Source organism: Neodiprion lecontei, chromosome 3, assembly GCF_021901455.1.
Source record: "Neodiprion lecontei isolate iyNeoLeco1 chromosome 3, iyNeoLeco1.1, whole genome shotgun sequence".
NCBI lineage: Eukaryota > Metazoa > Arthropoda > Insecta > Hymenoptera > Diprionidae > Neodiprion > Neodiprion lecontei.
In genome coordinates, this window is record NC_060262.1 from 38,502,918 (window position 1) to 38,524,433 (window position 21,516).

At 41.1% G+C, this 21,516-nt stretch overlaps 1 long non-coding RNA gene across 1 annotated transcript; it reads left to right on the forward strand.

Annotated features, from left to right (window-relative positions):
* The first annotated feature begins 11,348 nt into the window (after positions 1-11,348).
* LOC107226167 lies at positions 11,349-13,369 on the forward strand. Its single transcript, XR_006903537.1, has 3 exons — positions 11,349-11,398; positions 11,974-12,176; positions 12,804-13,369. It is a non-coding gene; the product is annotated as an uncharacterized LOC107226167 (long non-coding RNA).
* The last annotated feature ends 8,147 nt before the right edge of the window (positions 13,370-21,516 follow it).

Sequence of the window (21,516 nt, forward strand, 5' to 3'; positions counted from 1 at the left end):
ATACTGAACGAGATTTGATATTTATCATTTGTCTGCGTGTGATTTATGAAATCTACATCTTGTTTCTATCTGGTTTCATACTAATCGATTAATCTGTGAATCTGAACTATTTCGGAAATATCGTTACACGCACGCTTTATTTAAAAAGGATAAACCCAATGGATGCAGGCAGGGAGACTGCACTTATGCATTGATACGCGCTGCATTCATCAGTTTGTTATTTACAACACGCGTATCCCCGTCAGCTGTATGTGCATACATCTGTCCCTTGTACGATATAACACTATTAGAAACTTTTGTAAATTATAATATTTCATCATTAATAAATATCTATCAACCCTGCATTTATTGTAACGCCGCATCCTGAAAGGTTATGTTCTGACACTTTTCAAGTCGTATCTGGTATCATCGTGACTCTGTTAAGTAACATCACGGAATAAACATCTTTGCGTAGATTGAGTCAATCGCTATCAAAGACCAACTCAATTCAATTTGCGGTCAAGGTGCCACATTCGTCGTAAATACGATAGTCGTTTTTTCGGTCCGTGTTCATTTTATGCAACTACCTACTCAAATGTACGATAAAAACGGATGTAGTAGGAAAATCTGTAAATATAATCTCAGTAACCGTATCCAGGGTCGGGTGAAATCGCTACAGTAGACGTGGAGCACTCCACACCTCAAAATTTAGTAGCTGTGGAATTCCACACCTCGGATATCTGCAATTTCAAAAAATTCAATTTTGTGTCAATTACTTGAATATTATCGACGCTGCTTGATCACTCGGACGTGGTAGCCATAATCCATAGTCACCAAGATATAGCTGAAGAATTAGATACCGACTTTCCGATGAACGAATTCATCAACCTCAACAACTGCAGAAAAGCAACTTTCGGTACATCAACGTGAATCGAAAGTGTACTTTTTATAGAACAGACTGAAAAGTTTAACGGTGTTGTTTTATGCTGAACCAAATTAACCTCCCCACACCTACACTCAGCTCCACACTTCGGAAATATACAATCCACCGCCCCTGGACGATACTAAATGCTACTTTGATCGTTTTTTTTTTTTTTTTAACTTTCATAGTTTTTTTTTTCGTGGTGTAATGATTAAAACAGGATAATTTACCCTCTAGTTTGGCGTTTCACGTGCAGCTATTCGTAGCATGGAAAATATTTTTCGTAAAACAGAATTTCGATATGCCTGTTTAAACTTACTTACTATAGCAGGTGTTACCGGTTTTTTCAGGATTAATCAGATTCGTTAAAACTTTTTCACAACGATATAATTTGGTCTAATATTATACGGGATTGATCACTTGTTTCTTTTTAACCATAATGATGAAGTTTGGCGTGGAAAACGAACTGGTACACAAAAAATATGCTTCGAAAAAGAGAGTGGCAACAATCCGTAATAAAATAACTAAAAAGTAGGAACTTTTTTCCGTCATAGATACCAGCGCGATATTTTTTACTTAATTAAAACAGCGAACCTGAGTTCTCTGGGTGAACCGTATCATATTCCGAGCTCCTGATGAATAAAAAATTGAATTTTATCCTCAGCCGGCGAGCGACGCGAGCTGTGATATGATTGAATATGAGCTGGCGATGTTGGTAACCCATCGGGCTTACAGGCTGGACTAGCGGTCGAACCGTTCGATCAAATAGACGCTCCGAAAATTGTTCATTCGCACAGAGACAAAATTTCATTGTTCATAGTTACTAGAAAATCTAGTGAAATAGATATCGTTACAATAATGATGGTTCAAATATTATTTGAATTTAAAGTAAATATGATTACACGTAATTATTTACTGAAATTATACTTGTCAATGGTTATTACAGCATTGAATCAGCTAGTAGGTAAGCTTACTGCGTTTTTTTTTTTCTTTTCATCCAATAAATCCTTAACATCAATTTTCGTTGCACCAACTGCGAATTATCACGATAGGTACAAGAAAATATAGTTCGATTTCTGATTACAGCTAAAAAACTCATTTTCACTCTGATACCCAGTACTGCATTTTTTTCTTATCGCAAAAACTTGTAAAAGCTGGTAACCGCAGCTCGAAATCTCTCTTATTGTTAACTTGGCCGAAAATTCGACTATTTCATCGTAGTCATGGACGCTTCTGACTATGAGACGGCCAATCAAGTTGGCCACCGCGATTTACCCTACAGGGATTCGGTTACCACCGACCAGACCGGGTCGGTAAGGCAATGTATCCCACTATAGGCGCTTTGCAATATTGATGATGTGTTCTTCGCGATAGGGAGCGAGAGAGTCAAAGCAACGCAACACAGGCTCCCGGAGAGCGTGGGCTTATTGAAAACACGAAGCCCGTCGTGTGTTTAAACGGTAAATACGTCGGTGTACACCAACATTTCCCTGGGGAATCCTCAAGCGCGGAAAGCCTTCTCTATACCCTCGCAAGCTCCTTCCTGGATTCCACGTTTTCCGGTCCCCAAAGAATCTGAGGTGTGACTAGGCCTCGGGCAGACTGCTACACGTATGTGTATGTGTCTTCGTGTACGCAAACGAAATTTTAAAGCGGAATTCAGGCTTCTCTCTACTGATGATCCAGAAGTCTGTACAAGTGCTAAGAACGACACTATTCGTCATTCGTGAAGACAAAATTGAAACAGGATGAAATTCTAACCGCTGTTTTACGGGTAATAGACTCAATCTATTAGTCGTGAAATATACTGCCTGTACATGAATTCAAAACAGACTTATTGCAAAAAAGAAGTTGCGGTGTTAAAATTGTTCAAAAATGCATGGTTTGGACTATGATAGGTAGAATAATTATTGCGCCAAGTTTGGAAACTCATGATCAGATACTGCTGGCAGTTAGATTGATATTGAATTATAGTCTATAAAAGTTCACAACGTGTTTTGAACAGTGTTCGATGCCCAGAGTGAAGTGCCCGGTTGATGCGGTCACGGCCGGTTTTAGTGAATTTGAAAACACGCCGGTAAACTAGCGACAAGGCAAATGGTCGGGGACATTATCAGTTTAAATCATTCGTTTGAACATCACTCGACGGTCCGTTGGCAGCAAGTTTAGTGCAGCCGATGCACTCAAGCGTGACGTACGTGGTACCAGGATCTTATCGCTCTGTTCCTGTGCCTGTTATACCTATACAATCAAAAAAATTGCGCGCAGCGGTGAAATTGATTGGATAATGATTTTGAACTAGGATGATGGCTTTCCATAACCGATAATTCTCCGACGCCTAACAGCGCGATGGGTGCTCGTGAAGGAGGGTCCGCATCAAGTGCCAGCAAACCACGCAGCGCCTGATTGATCCGCGTTCCTCGTGCCGAACGCAAAGCTTGCTGTAACCGGCCGTTCCAGCATGGAGAAAATTCGCACTGGTGAACGATTCTACTGGGAAAAAAAAACCCGTGATTACGGTTGCGTGCGGAAGATGCCGCGAGCACGGAACTCTCGGTGGTCCTAGACCACACGGAGTGTGAGAGTGTGAGTGGGACGGACAATCGCAGGTGGTGACTACTGGTCGACCAGGGAGCCGGAGGGTTGGAAAAAACTAAAACGAAACGAGGTAAGGTTAGAATTGAGGCAGGTGCTCGGCCGAAGAGAGATGAACCATGGAGCGAGAAGAGAGGGAAACGGGGATGCGCTCTGGAGCTTCTCCTCTGCCGACACACACACACACACACAGGTGTCGACTCGGCATCCAGCCCACTTTTCGAGACAAGAAATGAGCTCCTAACGTGTCGGGCAGAGACGTTCGTAGGTGCCTTTACCTGCGAGTCTGGACCGCAGCTGCCGAGCACCATCGGAGTGTATTGTTATTTGAAATTTCAAAAGCATCGACCGGAGAAGATGAGCTGACTGGTATGAATGTAGTGTATGGGGAGTTGCGGAAGGATGCTACACGCCTTGTGCCCGGACTTGAAGACGCGGTGACGCGGTGTTCAACCCCCGTTAAAGTGTTCCGTTTCACGTCAGCCTGCAGCGGTGAAACTTGGAAAAACTGTCGTTCTTCTCGACGTTGTCGTCGCCTGTTTTTTTGCTAATCATGGTCCTGGTCCTTGAGCTTCGATATACCTAGGTACCGTCAACGTTTCCAACAAGTCACGCAACGTCTCACCGCGACGAACTTGCCCGTCGAAGCGAGAAAGGTGAACTAAAAGAAGCAACAACAAAGAAGCCTTAAGCAGAAGATGAGGCAACGGAATAATAAACTGCATGGGACTCAGACCGGATGAGATGTATTCTTAGAAGTTCTCGTTACGGGGAAGGATTCACGCTGGTTTTGACAACCAGGAGGAGGCACGTTTTGGTTTGAAAATGATGCACACGTGATCGTGACGACATGTGAAATCATGGACTTTTGTTCCATTCCAGTCTCTTCAACTTGCCTTGAAATGGCTTGTGAAGAATTGGTCAGCTACTTCATCAGCTCGTATACCCAAACCCAAAATTTTAGCCACGTTCACACTTGCTGCTCTTGCTTTTCGTTCGTTGACACTGAAGTATTGAACTAATCGTACAGACCTACCCATTCGAGGCGTCACGTATACGTGCTAAGTGAATTAGGATACGAAAGCTCGAGCATGACGGGTGGATATGAGCTGCTGATCTGCGGAAGTGCTAATTCCTGTATAGCTTTTCAAAAGGTTGAGCAAAAAGTTTTTACGACAAGGACGGGACCTATTGCCCACACGTGTGTATAACCCACATTTCATTTCGGCTCAGCTACCTCCTAACTTGAGTATAGTTCCAACCAATTTCATTTGGGCTTTTTAGCTCCCCAACATGTATTTATGAGAAATCCCTCAACTTTTCAAATTCATTTTTTTCTTTTCACCGCTTACCAAACGCACGTCACCTTATTTTCAAGCGATCATTCAAACACGTAATTCAACCTAACCTCAACCGAGATGAGACGAGCCATAATTCTACGTATGCTTGGGAATTTTCCCCGCTAACAGAAAGCAACCGATCCGTCATCATGCGACTCAAGTGAATACAATGTCGTAACTGTATACAGCAATCGAAGCCTGAGTCATTTCGCCACGTGACACTGGTGAAAAGGGTAGCCACGTGATCCGATCGTAATTAATCCGTTTTCCTTGAAAAAACATATTACATACAGAAATGTGCTTTTGCTGATCGTACAGGCCTTGCACGTGCGGATGAACCACGTGGATTTATGCTGATACATTCATCGAAAACGAATGGGACTTACAGTCTGAATCGAAAGCTACAAAAACTGAAAAGAATTGTTTTAAAAAATTTCTAGCAATGTTATTTGCGCCAATGATAGTAAAATCGAATGAACCGACATCCCTAATATGTGACTGGAACATATCTGAGCAAATTCGAATAGCACGAGCTGCGATATCAACAATTTGAAAAAGGCTGTATAATTAGAGCGTAGGAAATCATTGAACTCGTGGTGTTTTTGATCCGATCATTATAAGCTTTCAATTATCGTTTGATTTATTTCTCTTTTCATGTCCCCCTTCACACGTGCAGTTAGGAAGCATACAAAATCCATGTTCAAGGCAGCTAGCCCGCGTCATAGCGCTGCAGCATTGAACCTGGTAAGTTGAAACTCCTGCAGAATCGAGAGCATAATGGAGTGCGGAATATACGTAGCACTGGCATGGAAATCCGGCGAGCCGAACATAATCGCGATGAGGATTTTCGCTGGGTAAAATGGACAGTCTGTATGTACGATACTTTTCAGCGTCGTCGTTCTCAACTTTATTCCTCTACACTCTCGACTAATTTTTATCCATGACCAAAACAGTTTTGCACAGCCTTCCGCAAGTCTGCGTTCTGATTCACCGGAGCAAAATGAGTGCATATGTTTTACTCCCGAGAGTTTATTGTCCCGTTAAACACGGTCAAATTCCACGCCTCTCCACCGCGTGTTGGGAAATTTGCGAACCTCTGAATAACCGAAGAACCATTGTGAACGGGAGCGCAGTTGAAAGCTGCCAACGCACGAGTGTTCTTTGCCGCTTTGAAGCGCTGCAGTATTTGGAAATATTTTTTCAAATTCAGGAAACACGCAGGTAGCACAAAGAGAACGTGCCGGACGCTGTACGAATATCTAAAAACTGCCCACGCAACCTCACCTGTCAAAATTCATCCAACCCGACGAAACAAACCGTCGGCTCGCCGTTGTTCGCGTTTGATAGCTGATTTTTGCGGGCATTTTCGAATCCACTCTCGGCCACGTCAAAGGAGCTTTGACAGGATTGCTTCTCATTTTCTGAGCTAACAATAAGCCGAATGGATTTTTTTTTTTCTTTCTTTTATTTTATGAAAAGGTGGCCGTTTCGTTGCCTCTCCAGTATAAAAAATAACCGATTTCTGTGCCTTTTAATCATTCCGTGTGTCACAGACACACTGGCAGAGAAAGAGAGAAAAAAAGATTCGTAACTATTCTGGGCACGGAAAAAAATGGAGTGAAAATCATGGAAAGAAAACACGCGTCCCTACAAAGGAAATCGAAAGAAACTTTGAAGGGAAAACTGAACTTGACGACGCGCCTTCGCGGTTCGGTACATCAAAACGAATTCAAAACTCGTTTCGGCCGACAAACGTCAATACCAATCCTTGTTTATGTTCGCTTTCCCAGAGCGAATAGTATATTCCAGAAGTAATAAACTCCGGGTGTAGATGCAATATTCAGTGGCCAAAGCCATTATCCTGGCGCCTCCTGCCGCAGAGGAGGAACCCATTGTCATTGAAAATATACTGGTCGCCCTACCCCATGAAAAAGAGCTAATCCCTCCATTCTTGGAAACCTCTTATTTCCCCGACCCATTGCCTCGGCGATGTTGCAGGATGCATGGCTCTCCTAGGCATTGTTAGGCCGCACGCAACCTCAGCAACCACTAGCTGAGAAAGGTTGCCAATAGGCCATTCACCCGGTCTGATGATCGCTTTCAAAATAGTCTTTGGTTACTCCTGAACAACGTCCTCCACATCCACCGTCCAATTCTGAATCGCAGTCGATAGGGAAGCGGGAGTGAATATTGGATTATGAATTAGAGAGGAAAAGGGTAGAAGAATATTGCAGGATTCTTTATTCGGTTTCTGGTTCCTTTCGACGCCACCTCTAATATACCACCTTGCATATATGTAAGTAATCCACGAATGAGGTCGGACTCTGAATGCGATAAAAAATGTTAATACCTGACTTCCACGAGCGAAACGTGGCGTCGCCAAACTTGTGGTGCGTGAATCCGGCTGTCAGCAACTCGTGCAGAAAGTGTTCTGCCACCCCAAATAAACAGGGCAAACTTGGAAGCGGACGCTAACAGTCGGAGGGATCAGTCGAGTCATTACGTCGATCTCATAAGTGGAGCATTTATTTTAACATCCAAAGCTAGCCTTGTGTTGAGCTTTCCTAGCCTCGGAGAGGATGGCCGACGTTTTATTTAGCCGTTTTCCATAAATCGAAGCGCCTCCAGGCCGCCGGCGCCGTCTCCAATAAGACGCGGAACCCCGCTGGAATTTAATCATCGGCTTTGCCTCACTCCGTGACGCTCACTGATCGTTATTCCCGCTTCAAATCAAAGCGTCGAGCTTATTCGCCGGTTGAATGGTTGGGACTAGGAGCAAAGTAGCAACTCCAACGCGGATTCCGATGCTAGGAATCTTGTAAGCAGTTATAAACTCGTGATTTAATGGTGAAATTTATGATGAAAAGACGATCGAACCCGGCAACTAAAATCTCGGTGGATGATAAAGTTCTGGATGCAACGGTGAGCAAAACGATGGAAGGAAGGTGAGTGGCAAGTTTCTTATTTTAATGATAACCCAATCGGCAACGCCGAATCCGAATTAATTTTAGTTCCGCCCCGTCGGTCCGACGGTCTTCCATTCTTTGCCCCGGCGAAGGAGGCGCGGATGTTTCTTTAATGAGAGTATAATGGAAGCTCCGTTGAAACTGCATCCTTTCAAAAAAGCTGCCGTGAGGAAGATACGGCGATGCGGAGGTCGAGCTTCTACCTCGAGACATGCCGGCCGTAAATCACTCGGAACAAGGTAGCTGCAGTTTTTCTTGCGGTAACTCCCGACACGCGAATGTTCATGCGACTCATGTCCGACAAATTTTGTAACTCGACGATGAAACTCGCAATGCTACTAATTTATCTCCGTCCCGTTCGCCATTGTCACATCCAACTAACCACATTACTTCTGCTTCTCGAGAGTACCCTTGAAAGACCGCGAGCTACGGTTATGCACATTTTTTTTTTTTTATTACACAAAATTTTCTAAATTGTGCATTACGACTCGCAGCGTCAAAGTGCTCGGCTCAGGAATACCCAACGGCGATTATTTATGCAAGAATGTAACCGCGGCCTGCGAAGTTCGACGTTCGATAATGCTCACTCTAATAGCATCATAACTACGACTAACGATAATTCGGATCATTGTTGCGATCAAGTTCGTACGGCATCGATACGAAAACATCAGTTGGAGAAAAAACTTTCGAATGGTCTTTTACAACTGTTCGTTAGATGTTTGGAATTGGTGTGTCCTACATAGAGCTGGAAAGCTTTTATGTGCGCGTGATGATTAAAGCCAGCATCAATTAGAACTTGTGACTATGGTGTCCTGAAATACCGCGCCAGAGAAATAATATTCGAGCCATTAAGTGCCGGAGATTTGAACTTCTGCGATAATTCAGTAACAAATCTGAATCGTGTATTATACATGTTTCGCGAAGGAACATTGTGATTTGGTAACAATGGACCATTGTTCGGGGTGTCCCCGGCCAGCACCAAAGGGTCAACTTGTGCCATTTTCTATTGGGTGAGTGGGCGGGACGGTGTTCCCAAAATCCGGTCGGTGATGCTTTGCATTCAATGTAGGTACATCGCAGGACGTGAGCTTGAACGTATACTTGTACAACACGAATAACGATGCTTGTTTCACACGACGTTCATGTTCGAACGTCGACTCCGGCCGCAGGTGTCACTCGAAATCGTAAGTCGAGTGACAAACTATGGGGTAGAAAATCCACGTACCGGCGGTCTGCGATGCGACGTGTCAGATGAGTCCATATCTGCGAAGATAATCCAGCGCATTCACGAATTCACACCATGGACTTCGGCGAACGGAGATCGTCGTAGACTCGATACAGCTGTGATGCAATTATCCGACATACGCTGGTGGCAGCGGTTGCATTCGCGATTTCCCAACCAGCTAGCTCTGCGTCTACTCGACCGCTGGTTGATCCAGACTCTGTGTCGGGTCAGTCTGGACTTTTACTGTCTTTGCCCCTTTGAGGCGACGTGCCTTGGTATATTGAATTTGCATGTTATTCGACGGTTCGTGCCTCGGAATGGTCTTTGTGAGGCCGGTCGAGAGTTCCTTCCTTCCTTCCTTCCTTACTTGATATCCCTTTCGTCTTTTAAAGAGGGAATTCTCTAACCTGATTCGAAATGTACATCCGTCTGGTTCGTCTGTCGGTTCCTCTCATCGAAGCACCTATACTTTCGTCGATGGTTCGGAATCCCGCATCGCGTACAAGGATCTCTTGGACAAGGATCCCGGTGGGATGGAGGAAAGGTACCAGGCCATCTCACAGTCCCGCTGAGGTGACATCGGAATTGGTGCTATTCTATTCAGGATAATGGCACCTCATATTTATCTCAGGAGGCATACACCGCACCCTCCTCACCCGCCATCCAAGGCGTGTTAGTAATTCATAACGCTCTCGTGATGAGATCGAGGGACTCAATCTTGATAATAGATTTGGCGAGGCTGCAGACGAGATCGTCCTTGCGAACACCCTTCCTGTCTTCCTTCCTTTCTTCCTTCCTTCCTTCCTTCCTTCTCTTCCTTCCCTTCTTAGCCCCCGTTTCGAGATGAAGTGCTGGAGGAAATCCTTCGCCTGAAACTAAACTCACCGCAAGTTGACAGTCGGGAAGCTCGGTTCTGACAGAAGCGATAAATGAGTAACGATCGTACCGTACGAGGACTTTTCCAACCATAGCCTTTCAGCTGGGCACATTTCTATTTATAAAATGGACGCCTCCACGCTCCAGTTCGCGGGTTCAATCCCGTGACTCGACCGGGCGTCAGACCGGTTTCAAAGTCAGGAGTCAACGGCTTCTCGGCTTATTTTGCATTTATCCCTTTTACCTTTGTCTACCCCACTTCCACTCTCGATTCGACTCCACCGTGTATCCCGCACCTTTTCCATCTCGAGGTTCTTATGCCAACTTCATCCCGCGGTGATCCCTGCAGGATTTATTCATAGACTCTGCGCAGGCATTATGCCGGGCAGTTCCCGCCCTCGAAATGGACCCAACTCGTATTTTTATCCACTCGTTGAAATGCCGCTTCTGTTTATATTTATTTTTATCCTCCGCCGTTTCACTCGTCACCCATTTTTACCTGAGCCGCTTGTCGACGATCGCTACTGGAAATCGGTGTCTTATTGCCTCGCACGCGACTCTTCGTTCTGAACTCTTCTTTACGTCGACACACCGTGATACAAAACTATGAAAATATAAATCAAAATTAAAAATACAAGGGTCAAAAGTCAGGCGGAATTTCATATTAATAACGAAACAATTCGAAATCCAAAAATTTTTGAAAACATTTACCACTTCCAATTCTGACCGTGCAGCACATTTTTTCTTATACAAGCATATGAATTTATTACCTGCATCAGCCGAACGTCCACGTTCCGAATTTGGATAAGGCGATCATGTTTGAAAAGCGATTCGTCTCTTATTTTTTGGCTTACATCTATGTCACATGATTAATTGACACCTGAACCAACTAATCCAGTTCACTCTTCTTTCTACGTGGAGAATGCTGACGGTTGTCGTCTCATCAAATTACTTCCGCTTCATTTCACCCGAATTCTAATGCAAATGTCTCGTTCGTTCTTCGAGTTCTGTTTGTGCATCTCAAACAAAAAAGTGCTACATGGTAAAATTTTTATATACCAGTCTACTAAATTCAATCGCGTCGGTACACGTTCTTACAATACTGACCGCGATTGGAGTATTTGAATATTTCTCTAGCCTATATCGAGTGCTTTGATTGTATCGTATACCAGTCGTACTTCTGAATCACCTATTCGTTGATTTTAGAATTTTGAGAGGAAGAGACGCAGAATAAACATTCTATAATTCTTATTAAACAGCATTTATTTATCCATTGAACATTTGTTCGCGTAGCCTCAATTATTGGAATATTTATAGCCATAACGTTAATGATTCATTGATATTAGTACAAGTGTTGACCACCTTGTCAACATTGACTCAATTTCATGCAATTGTCGTATTATATATACTCCCTTCTTTGTCGTCGGTATCAGAATAATTATATTTTCTGAACTCAACGCTTCTTGCCGATCAACCCATCCGCCGATTTTGAAAAGTAAGTCTACTCTTGGATAGTAATTAACGAAATAATCCAATAACGGCTTGCTGACTTTGTATAATTAATTTTCAATCGTCTTTCATTCTGTAGCGTTTGCAAGAAGCATTGCGCAATTTACCGAATCATCAGTCCTCGGAGATTAGATTATTTTCTGAATTCATACTCGTACCAAATTAAATCATAACAGACTTCTGTAAGCTGTATTAAGTCTTGAAAAATACGTAATACGCGCATGATCGAATCTTCAGATGTATCTTCCGCGATCGGACAGAGACTAAATAATAAGCGAATAAATCAGTAATCATTGGTGGTCATGAGAAATCATTTACGATTACAGTAAAACTCCCTGTAAACTTGAGAAATCATATGAAAATTAGTAAATCATGTGTAATCTTAGAAATCATGAGAAATCATGTAATCAAAGTAAAATTTATAGGTCAAGTAATCTCTCCTAATCACTCCATAAAATGTAAGTAATCACGAAATACGTAATCACGGCATCAGCTTTCGCTCCGGTGAAACATCCCTTGCAAATAAGTAAGAATCAACATCGCTAACTTTCCTTATTACAGAACGACGATGAAATTCATCTTCGCATGCTTACTTGCTCTGGCTTCGGTCGTAGCTATCACAGAAGGCATTGAATGCTATGATGATTACTGTGCCAAGAACCCGTGCAAAGATATGACGAGACAACAGTGCTGCGCGAGAAACCAAATTTACAAATCCAAGGGTTCATTTTGCGGATGTTGCAATACCTGTGTTGACAAAATTAGTAAGTACTCAAAGTAAACGCTTGGTAGGTTAAATTCTTTACGACTGGTGGAATTAAAAATTCCTATAGCATATGGTTCGGATTACTGTGCCCCAAAGAGGAAGGTTTCAGCCTTAAAATTATTTATTTTTCCCTTGAAAAAATAGTTTCAACGATTAAGATCTATGTGCAATACGAGGCAGGAATGATAGATTAACGTTAAAATATCTAAATAGAATTTTTATTCACGGCTCAACCACAATGATAATTTTTTTCTATTCCTCAAGGTATATAAGAGTTGATATCAAGAAATTATTAATATTGCATCAGCGGTTTTCCCGAAATTAATGTCTGAAATTTAACCTGTCTCAATACTCGTCACAGTAAAATAATCCGGTAACATCTAAAAGTTCTGCGTCGCGACGTTTCATCGTAAATTTATAGAAACCTGAAAACTAGTTTATTGCTCGGTCATGTCAACGATTGAAATATTTATTGGAAATGAATGATCATTTTTTTTGTAGTATGTGTATTTATTTCGGCTATTAGGCTCGCGAATTTTGACAACAATTCATTTTACGTAATTAGCGAAGTTTGATTATATACTCCTGCAAGCAGTTCGACTTAATCGTATTTTCATTCTTCAAGGTAAAGGAGGGAATTGTGATACATGGGAGATAAAGGGAGCACCAGCCACATCAGAGTGTGAAGCTGGCACCGAATGCAGGCAAGTGCACGATGAAAACAGCGATACATACGAGTGTCAGTAAAGTTAGTGAAATCGCCTACAGCAAAGGCAGTATCGCAAACGACCAAAACGCAAAAGCAAAACGATTTTGTCAATTTAGCAAATTTGATTTTGTTCATTTCTTTGCCTTGGTGTAAGATTTTCGTTAATTTTGTAGAATAGACAAAGTGTTCGGTTGATTTAACTTGAATATCGACGAAACCCTTAGATAAAAATATTTTAGTATTTTTACACAATTCTGTAACTGAGCGATGAGAATATCAATACCTGCAATTACTCTATCACGTGTATATTCATGTACGGTTTAGCTATGCAAATGTAAAATAAGTATAATTGACTGGAGGAAGTCAATGTCTTTTGAGCACGCACAGAAACTCGTCTAGTTTTTACAGCAGAAATTGTATTAACATGAGTAAACGTTGGGTTGATATATCAACCCATCAAACGTTGTGACAACTCAGCGAAAAAAATTGCTCGAATTATTCAGCACACGAATCAATAACTTCGATCCTTCCTATATTATTTATTAATTTACAGAACAACGAAAGATCAAAGTGGGGAATTTCACCCAGCCAGAAATTCACAGAACCGAAAATCTTGGATCATTCGGAACTTTAATGTTGCAGATTTTTTAATTTTCTTATTATCGTACTTTCCGAACTTCGACTTATCGGAGTTAAGCCATTTCGGAACTTTGAGCATCAAGTTTCGGACCATTCAAAACTTTGATGTTTCGTCAAAGTTTGATTTCTTTACTTCAAGTTCTCAGATTCAAAACTTCAACCCCGCCCCTTTTTTGCTACGTTCAAGTAAAAACGACACCTTGCGGACGTGATGATAAAAAACAGATTCATCGGAATTCCCAGTGATGTTGGGTCAGGTCGTGTCGAGGCCGGAAATCCAGATTGGAAAAGATTACAAGCCGCGCTGGTATTTCTGTTCCTGTTCCTTCCGAACGGTTTGTAGGTCAAGACAAGCGGAAGTTCCGGAAGCCGCGAGGCACTTGACGGTGACCAGCACATTCCTCTCCGGAATAAGGATTAGTCCGTTCGTTCTTTCGGGCCATCCGGCAGGCCAAGTATACGAAAATATTTCTCTCATCAATCTTGGGGGTCGGTGATTGATTGGACTGTTGCGAAAAATCCAATAACGCGAGCCTGACAGCGGCCGGAAGATTTCTTATATAGGCATTCAGTGGCTGCGAGCGAAACTTAACACTTGTCAACGTTTCCGAATGATTTTTGTATTCATTGACAGCGTGAACCTTATTTTCTTGCCCGGTGCCGTCGATTCTTTCGAACGTATTGATCTAATCTATTCCACGAAAGAGAAATTTTTTTGTAGTAAAAAGCAAGAGAAAAATACACGTGGAAGGATATTTCTTACATATTATTTTGAAGGGTAACTCTCGGGACTCGAAGTTTACTCATTTAACTGTAATGTCAATTGTCCAAATTCGTATCTCAAGCGGTTCAAAACTTATTAACTTCGACTCAATTTTTAGTGAATATTTATATTAAGAGGTTTTTGCTGACTGAAATAGTGACTTTACTATAACAGTCCAAGGCAATTTGGTTCTCGATGAAAACATCTACTATGCAAACTCTGCAACATCAAAAGCTTACCAGGTGCGAACCAATAGAAAAAATGATCATTGTACGGAGTCGAATTTTTCAGTAAGGTTTTGATAAAAATTTTATCCTGCTTCGTCAGGTTCGACGTCCGTAAACATAATATTCATATTTGCTAAACCATTTTACTTTTCGTGAACAATAAAAAAAATCGGTTACGATGATCCCGCTTCCAGGTGGCTCTAAAGATCTGCATCGAGGATAATTCAAATCTATAAAGAAATTCAATGGCATCGCCTTTAGTGAGGTCGTTAATCGCAGGAAATCGAGCGTTTCATCGTATACATATATTAATCGTATAAGGAATGAATGATGAACTTGGAGGATGACCGCATTACGTATGTTTAAGAATGTATCGACTGTACATTCTCAACGAAAAGTGGGTCGTCGACAATATTGAATACTTTATGATAAGACGAAGATCGGGAAAAAATCAAACACAGTAAACACGATAAGAAAATTAAATTTGAATAATAATAATTCCCAAAAGTTATGAATAAATTGTTTGAAGAAAACATTGCTTAACAAATTTTTAGGGAATGTTTTCCTTTGTCATGTGATATGAATCCGGTGATTTTCTTGAATGCACGCGAATTTTTAAAGAATTACCTCACTGTTTTGAAATTACTGTTTTCGAAGATTTTTAATTTTCAAAAATGGAAGAAAAATCGTGAATTTTGGACAGATTTTATTAAAAACGTTGTAGATTACAATTAAGAAGTTTATGGGGCATTGAACGAATAGTTTCGTAAATGCAGCCTTTACAAATTTTCGAAAACTGAAATTTCAAAAGAATGAGAAAATTCTCAAAATATTCATGTGTATTCACAAAAATCAACGGCTTCATTTCACATTACAAAAAAAAAACACACCGTGAAAATTTGTTAACCAATGTTTTTTTACACAATTTATTGATAAATTTTTGGTCGATTTTTCTCAGATTTCTGTCTTATCATAAACTATTCTACATATATTGTCGACGGGACTCACTTTTGGTTGAGAATATATAGCAAATACACCGTCAAGTGCGGTCGAGTTTTCACCAGTGCGTATACGTTCCAGTAATTATTCTTGTTTCCATCGCTCATGTAAATCACATATTTCCATTGAATGGGCACTGAGTAAAATAACACGTGAAGAAATAGCGTGCTCGCATTCCTGTATTACGTAACCTGCGTATAAATCAAAGATGTCATTGCCACGGTGCCATCGACGCTTACAAATGCGGATACGATTTAATCGCTCGATAATGTTTACGGTTTTCACGCATCCGCTACTCGGGGAAAAGAAATCGAAAATCAAAATACCGAGCATCGATCTGTCGGAGTTCAGTGGTGACCAAAAGTGAAAAGATTTGATAAATCGAACAAGCGACGAAACGGGGATTTGAAGAGCCAAACTAGCATGAGATTTCTTTATTTCTTCGAAGTGAAAAAGTAATTGATTTGAGTACAAAAGTTTCAGTTTTAATTCACCGTCAGAGAATCATCACATCTCAGATGATCTGCGGTGAAACTATTTGCCAACACCAAAGGCTGCAATTCGTCAGGATTGTACAAGCTGTAAGTTTCTGATATTCAAAATATGATTACGCGATGCTGTAATCAAATCTTAATTGCTCGTAAATTATTAATCAGAGGATTTTTTATTTTTTTTTGCTAATCACGGTGGGTTGACAATTTTTTGCTAAAACTGTATACCAAAAAGCGGTAATAAATTGAACCGCATTTCACCTGTGAATTTTACAGCAATGAATTCAATCACTCGTATTTGGCTGCTCGTGCAACAGCCGAAAATTGATTTATAAATTAGAAAGGTATAATACCTTATACGTTGGAGCTTAACGTTTGTATTACCCTCGAAAAACAACCGATGGGATACAATAATCAGTCGTGCACGATGAAGTACCCCTTCCCTCCCTCCCCCTCCCAAAAAAAAGGTATATACCTCATGCTCGTTTTTCTTTATCCTTTTCATTTTTTATTTTAATTTTTCTATTTCTCTCTTCAAAACTCAATGGAAAAGGGATTATTGACGATAAAAAATAATTCGCTCGGTGATATTAAATCCAAAGATATCGCTTTTTAGTTTCAGCGGGATTGTACGAAATACCCGCGAAATCACTTTTTATAACGTTGATATGTACGTATATACACGTACGTATATATATATATATATATCATATGCGGCAGTATTTTATGGGTTAGATAATTCCGGAAACTCGTTGTAGCGGAACAAGGACGAGGATTAATTCTGAAAATCCGTGTCCACGCATTACCGGGGATTTCGCGTCGAAATCCATCACTTTAGCGTATTTTTATTTTTGTTTATGTTGGTTCTTCTTTACTCTTTTGAAGGGGGAGGGAAAGAAGAAGTAGGCCGTTTGTGGGATGTGAATTTAAGGAGGTTCATGAGTCGATTATACTCACTCGCTTAATTTATTTATCAAACGATTTATCACAGTCACGCATTCGTAAGCTGCATAGATTTTTCTTCATCTATAGGGTAAAAAATTAAACTATAAGCAAGAGCTTACAGATATCAAATTTTCATTTCATATCACTATGAAATGGTTGAAGACTGTACGGATGCGTTCGCTTTCGTTTCACAATGCTTTATTTTGTTGAACAAATTATATTATTCTACACAATTCTACTAACAACAAGAGACACTTCTTTTCATATCGCGTTGGTATGAATAAATATTCAATTCTTCGTAATATCGCACTGACATTGGTTTCGTCTTTCAAACAACTACATCACGTTCACTACTAATAAGCAAAAAACAAAAATATCGAAAAATCTGTTACGGTGAATTTCTAAAAAAACATGATTTAAAACGATTTTCTTTTAGAGCGAAAACGAACGAGCCTACAAGATTTTCAACCCTTTCCAAGCGATTGGATATAAAAAATTGATGTACAATCTCTTGCTTATAGTTTTATTATTTGTTTGTTTACGGACATGATAAATGTTCGGAATCGTCAATGTTCAACCGTTACCGATCGTAATGAGATTAGGGAAAATATCAACTCGCCAATGTTGGAAAAACGGAAGGAAAGGAATAATCCTTAGTTTGTCCGTACAACGGTTTATACCTCGGGGCAAACGGATGCATGGAATAAGGATGCCTTACACCGCACACACGGCATGATAAATCAGCATCCCGAGGGAAGTTTGGAATACCCGTAGGTACGTGTGTCGCGGGCGACGTCGCGACGCCGTGAAAAGACTGTCAACGAGAATTGGTGATTCTGCTGGGAAATTCGCGAAATCACGGTTCGCCGACGACTCGATCGTCGAGCTTGAATAAGTTCCCGGCGTCTGTTCACGGCCGGTAAGATCGGTGCCTGCGTATATTCGGGATGCACGTAAGGTGAATGTGGTAACAAAACGCCGGAGTTTTCCTAGTCGTCGATACTTTCGACGGCGGCGAGTCGGCGATGAAAGACAGGAAACGGCTCCGCTGGCTCTGCGGGTATACTTTATACGCGTGTATTTACTGCGTCCGATATTCGCGACTTTGGCTTACGCGCGAGACGAATCGGAGATTTTTGTTTGCGCAGCACGTCAGCGAATTCTCATTCACCCCGTATGCTGATGGAAAAAAGCACCGGACGACGAGCCCAGACATGCGTAACTCACCCCTTCGCAAATTTTGCCGTCGCCGTACTGCAGTACACCCTATATTTTTCAATCTTACCTATCGCCCGAAAATATCCCTTACCGGCGATCGCGGGCGAAAAAGTTCAAACTCACGCGGTCTGGGATGAGGAAAAAAAATTCTCAGTTATTACTCGGGAGGTGCATAAATTTCAAATTTTCGTTCAGTAGAAAATTTTGTGCGGGAAATTTTTCTTCGTTTTTTTTCTTTTTTTTTTCTAAGCAGTTTCAGAAATCGTCTGCCTTGATAATGTTTTCATTTCACTTGTACAATCATTTGACCATTCATCGCTGCATGCTCATTCGTTATTTGATGGGTAAAAGTTTTCTGCATAGAAGCGAAAAAAAAAGGAGACTCAATTAGGCTTGTAAAAGAATACTGTAAATTGATTCAATGATGGTTCGATTTGATAGTGATTCAAGAATTGTTTCTTTTTTGTTTGTCTTGAATATTAACAAGTCGATTGAACGTATAATTTATAACACTTTGAAAATATTTTCTTTAACCGTATCATTCGTGAGTATAAAATCCTGCTAATACTTTCAGCTCGACGCAATGTTGATTTTCTCTCACCTTGTAACCGTTGCACAAAAGCAGAACCAAAAAATATAAAAATCAGCCGGCTGTAAGGTTGGAGGAATTTTTTTCCCGCAATCCCGTTATAATTGAATTCAATTAACTCCCGAATCGATAACAAATCAGTTACAAACCTGGGCGATTGTACCTGCCAATTACCGTTTATTTTTTTTTTTTTGGATGTACGCAATTTCCTGCGGAAACCGGACGTGCACGGAGATGGAGGCTCGTCGGCTCACCTCCAACCCCGAGTACTATTTCTGCCAATCCTGTATCCCCAACCGTAGAACGCGATCATCCCCTCGTTCACAGCCGACCTCCCCCGACAACCGCATTTTTTTCAATTTCATACGAAATTTCATCGAATCTCCGAACACTCGCCGATTAGTCTTATTATCTCTCTCTATTTCCTACCCTGCTACTCCTCTCTTTGTTATTGTCACGAAACAATTTTCGCCCTGGCTATGTTTTTATTTATCTATTAATTTACTCGTTTATGTTTTTTTTTTTTTACTTTCTCCAATTTTCACGCTCAAATACTACGCATCTTACGGTTTTTTGCATATTATTTTCTCTGTTTTATAGAATACGAACGTCTTTCTATTTTTACACTTGTACCGATTGTTTTATCAATTCTTTTCTGTCTTTACCAATCTTATTTTACTTTTATCTGTTCTTTCTCTATCTTTAAATATGTTTACTATTGTTGTATTTTTATATATTTATATTACAGTTGTTACTTTTTTTGCGTTTCCCTTCTTAATTTTTGTTTATTTACTGACCATTTTCGTTCTATATATTTTTATCTTTCAACTCTCTTCCTTTTATATCTTCTCCAATTTTAGTTTTAGTTTTGTCGTTGATTTTATTTTAATGTGTTACATTGCGATATGTTGCATTTCATGTTATACGTATGTCTACATACCGCCCGAGGGGACTTGTCCCAGGGCGAATAAACGCTTCTCTCTCTCTCTCTTTTTCTCCATTTTCCTCACGTTTTTTACTTCCATCCCTTCGTCTCGCATGCTGCATGCATCATAGTGCGTAAAAAACCACGACAGATGGAATCCGCGCGCGTTGAAGGGGTGAGTACTTTTTATTTCTTCTACATCCGCTTCAACCCCGACGTCTAACAAGCTGGAGATAAAAATTATCACAGCCCTCTGTTGCCTGGAACTCTTTACACGTCCCGTAAACATTTCATTTTACAAGTTAAGGTTACTCTACATTTCGTGGAGCTCACCATTACGCCGTGAAACTCACGTGTGTCATTTCAAAATCCCCCATATTCAAGTCAACGGTTTGCACGGATTCACCTGACCTTGTGTAATTTATAGGGAGGTTAATCGCTCGTGAAATACATTTGCTGTTTATGTAAATAATTCGATCGGCATGAAACAGAAATTCAATATCTGTGCGCGCCAGAAGATGTCTCCAAACGATGAGTCGATATTTTTCGTAGAAAGAAACGATTCAACTGGTTGGCCGATTGATGAACAAAATTTATTACGAAAATACGGAGATAGAAATCTCCGATAAATCACGCCAAGTATAACCATCATAGTAAGATTTCAAACAATTTGTGAAACACTCGTTAAAATGATCAAACTTTCGAAATACCGCGTGAATTCTCATGGGGGAGGTTAGCTTCTTCGACTACGACATAATGAGTTTTGACGTGGAATCCTTCACGTATAAACTCCCTAAAATGCACGAAACCTCAGCACCAACTCGTCCTTACCGAAACTAGTCATGGAACGAAAGCTCATCGAAAATTTTCACGCCATTTTCAGCAAAGGTGTAGAATTTCCTTGCCAATTCAAGCATTTCCAAAAAGTGTGGAAGAATAATAAGAAAGATGTGAGTCTACGTCAAGTTCCTTATCGCGTCAGGCTACGGTTAACTATATAATACAGTACAATTGAGTGTGATATAATCGGGAATGCGTCATTTGAAAGAAAATCCTATCAGTAGAAAATGGAGTCTATAAAAAGTAGCCTCGCACCTCTTTGACTGGTTTTGATTGATCGAACCCTTCCGTGATTGTGTGCCAATCTCGTACGATATTTATCGATACATCACCGAGGCCAGGTTATTAACCGAGGTGCAAACGACGACCGGGGGATTTGCGTGTCCCGCGTCGTAGGTCATGCAGAAATATACTCATCCAATCATAAAAAGTTATACAGGTATCCATAACGAGGCGTATACTCGCAGGCGTACGTATACCGTACACGTAGAACTGATGCAGAAGCGAATCTGACGGGGCGAGGGGCGGAAAATAGAATTGGGCAAACAAGGTATAGGTATTATTTCTGGCCCTTTATTTGCGGAACACACAAAACGCCGACCGGCGATCTAATCTATGGCAAACAATGCGGCGTAGGTGCGATAATTGACCAACGGAAAGACAGATTGCCTTTTGATGCCGCGCCGGGGCGACCTTCTGATCACGCGAAAAACACGACGTCCGCCAATCCGGCCAACGATTTGCCTGAATCGGTAAACAGCCGCTGTATAAGTTCGCGCCATTGATCGGCCCCAGTCGATGTTCAGCTTCGGTCACGCTGCCGATCCCGGAAAATACATGGATCTCGACACGCGATCAGTCTCGGTGTCTCAACGATCGGATGAAGATTAGCCAATGGCACTCGGGATAATGGCGAGATCGCATGTCTCCCGGTACCGATGTGCACCAGGTCATTCGATGAATGGATTCGGAGCAATTAGTACTATCCGTGTG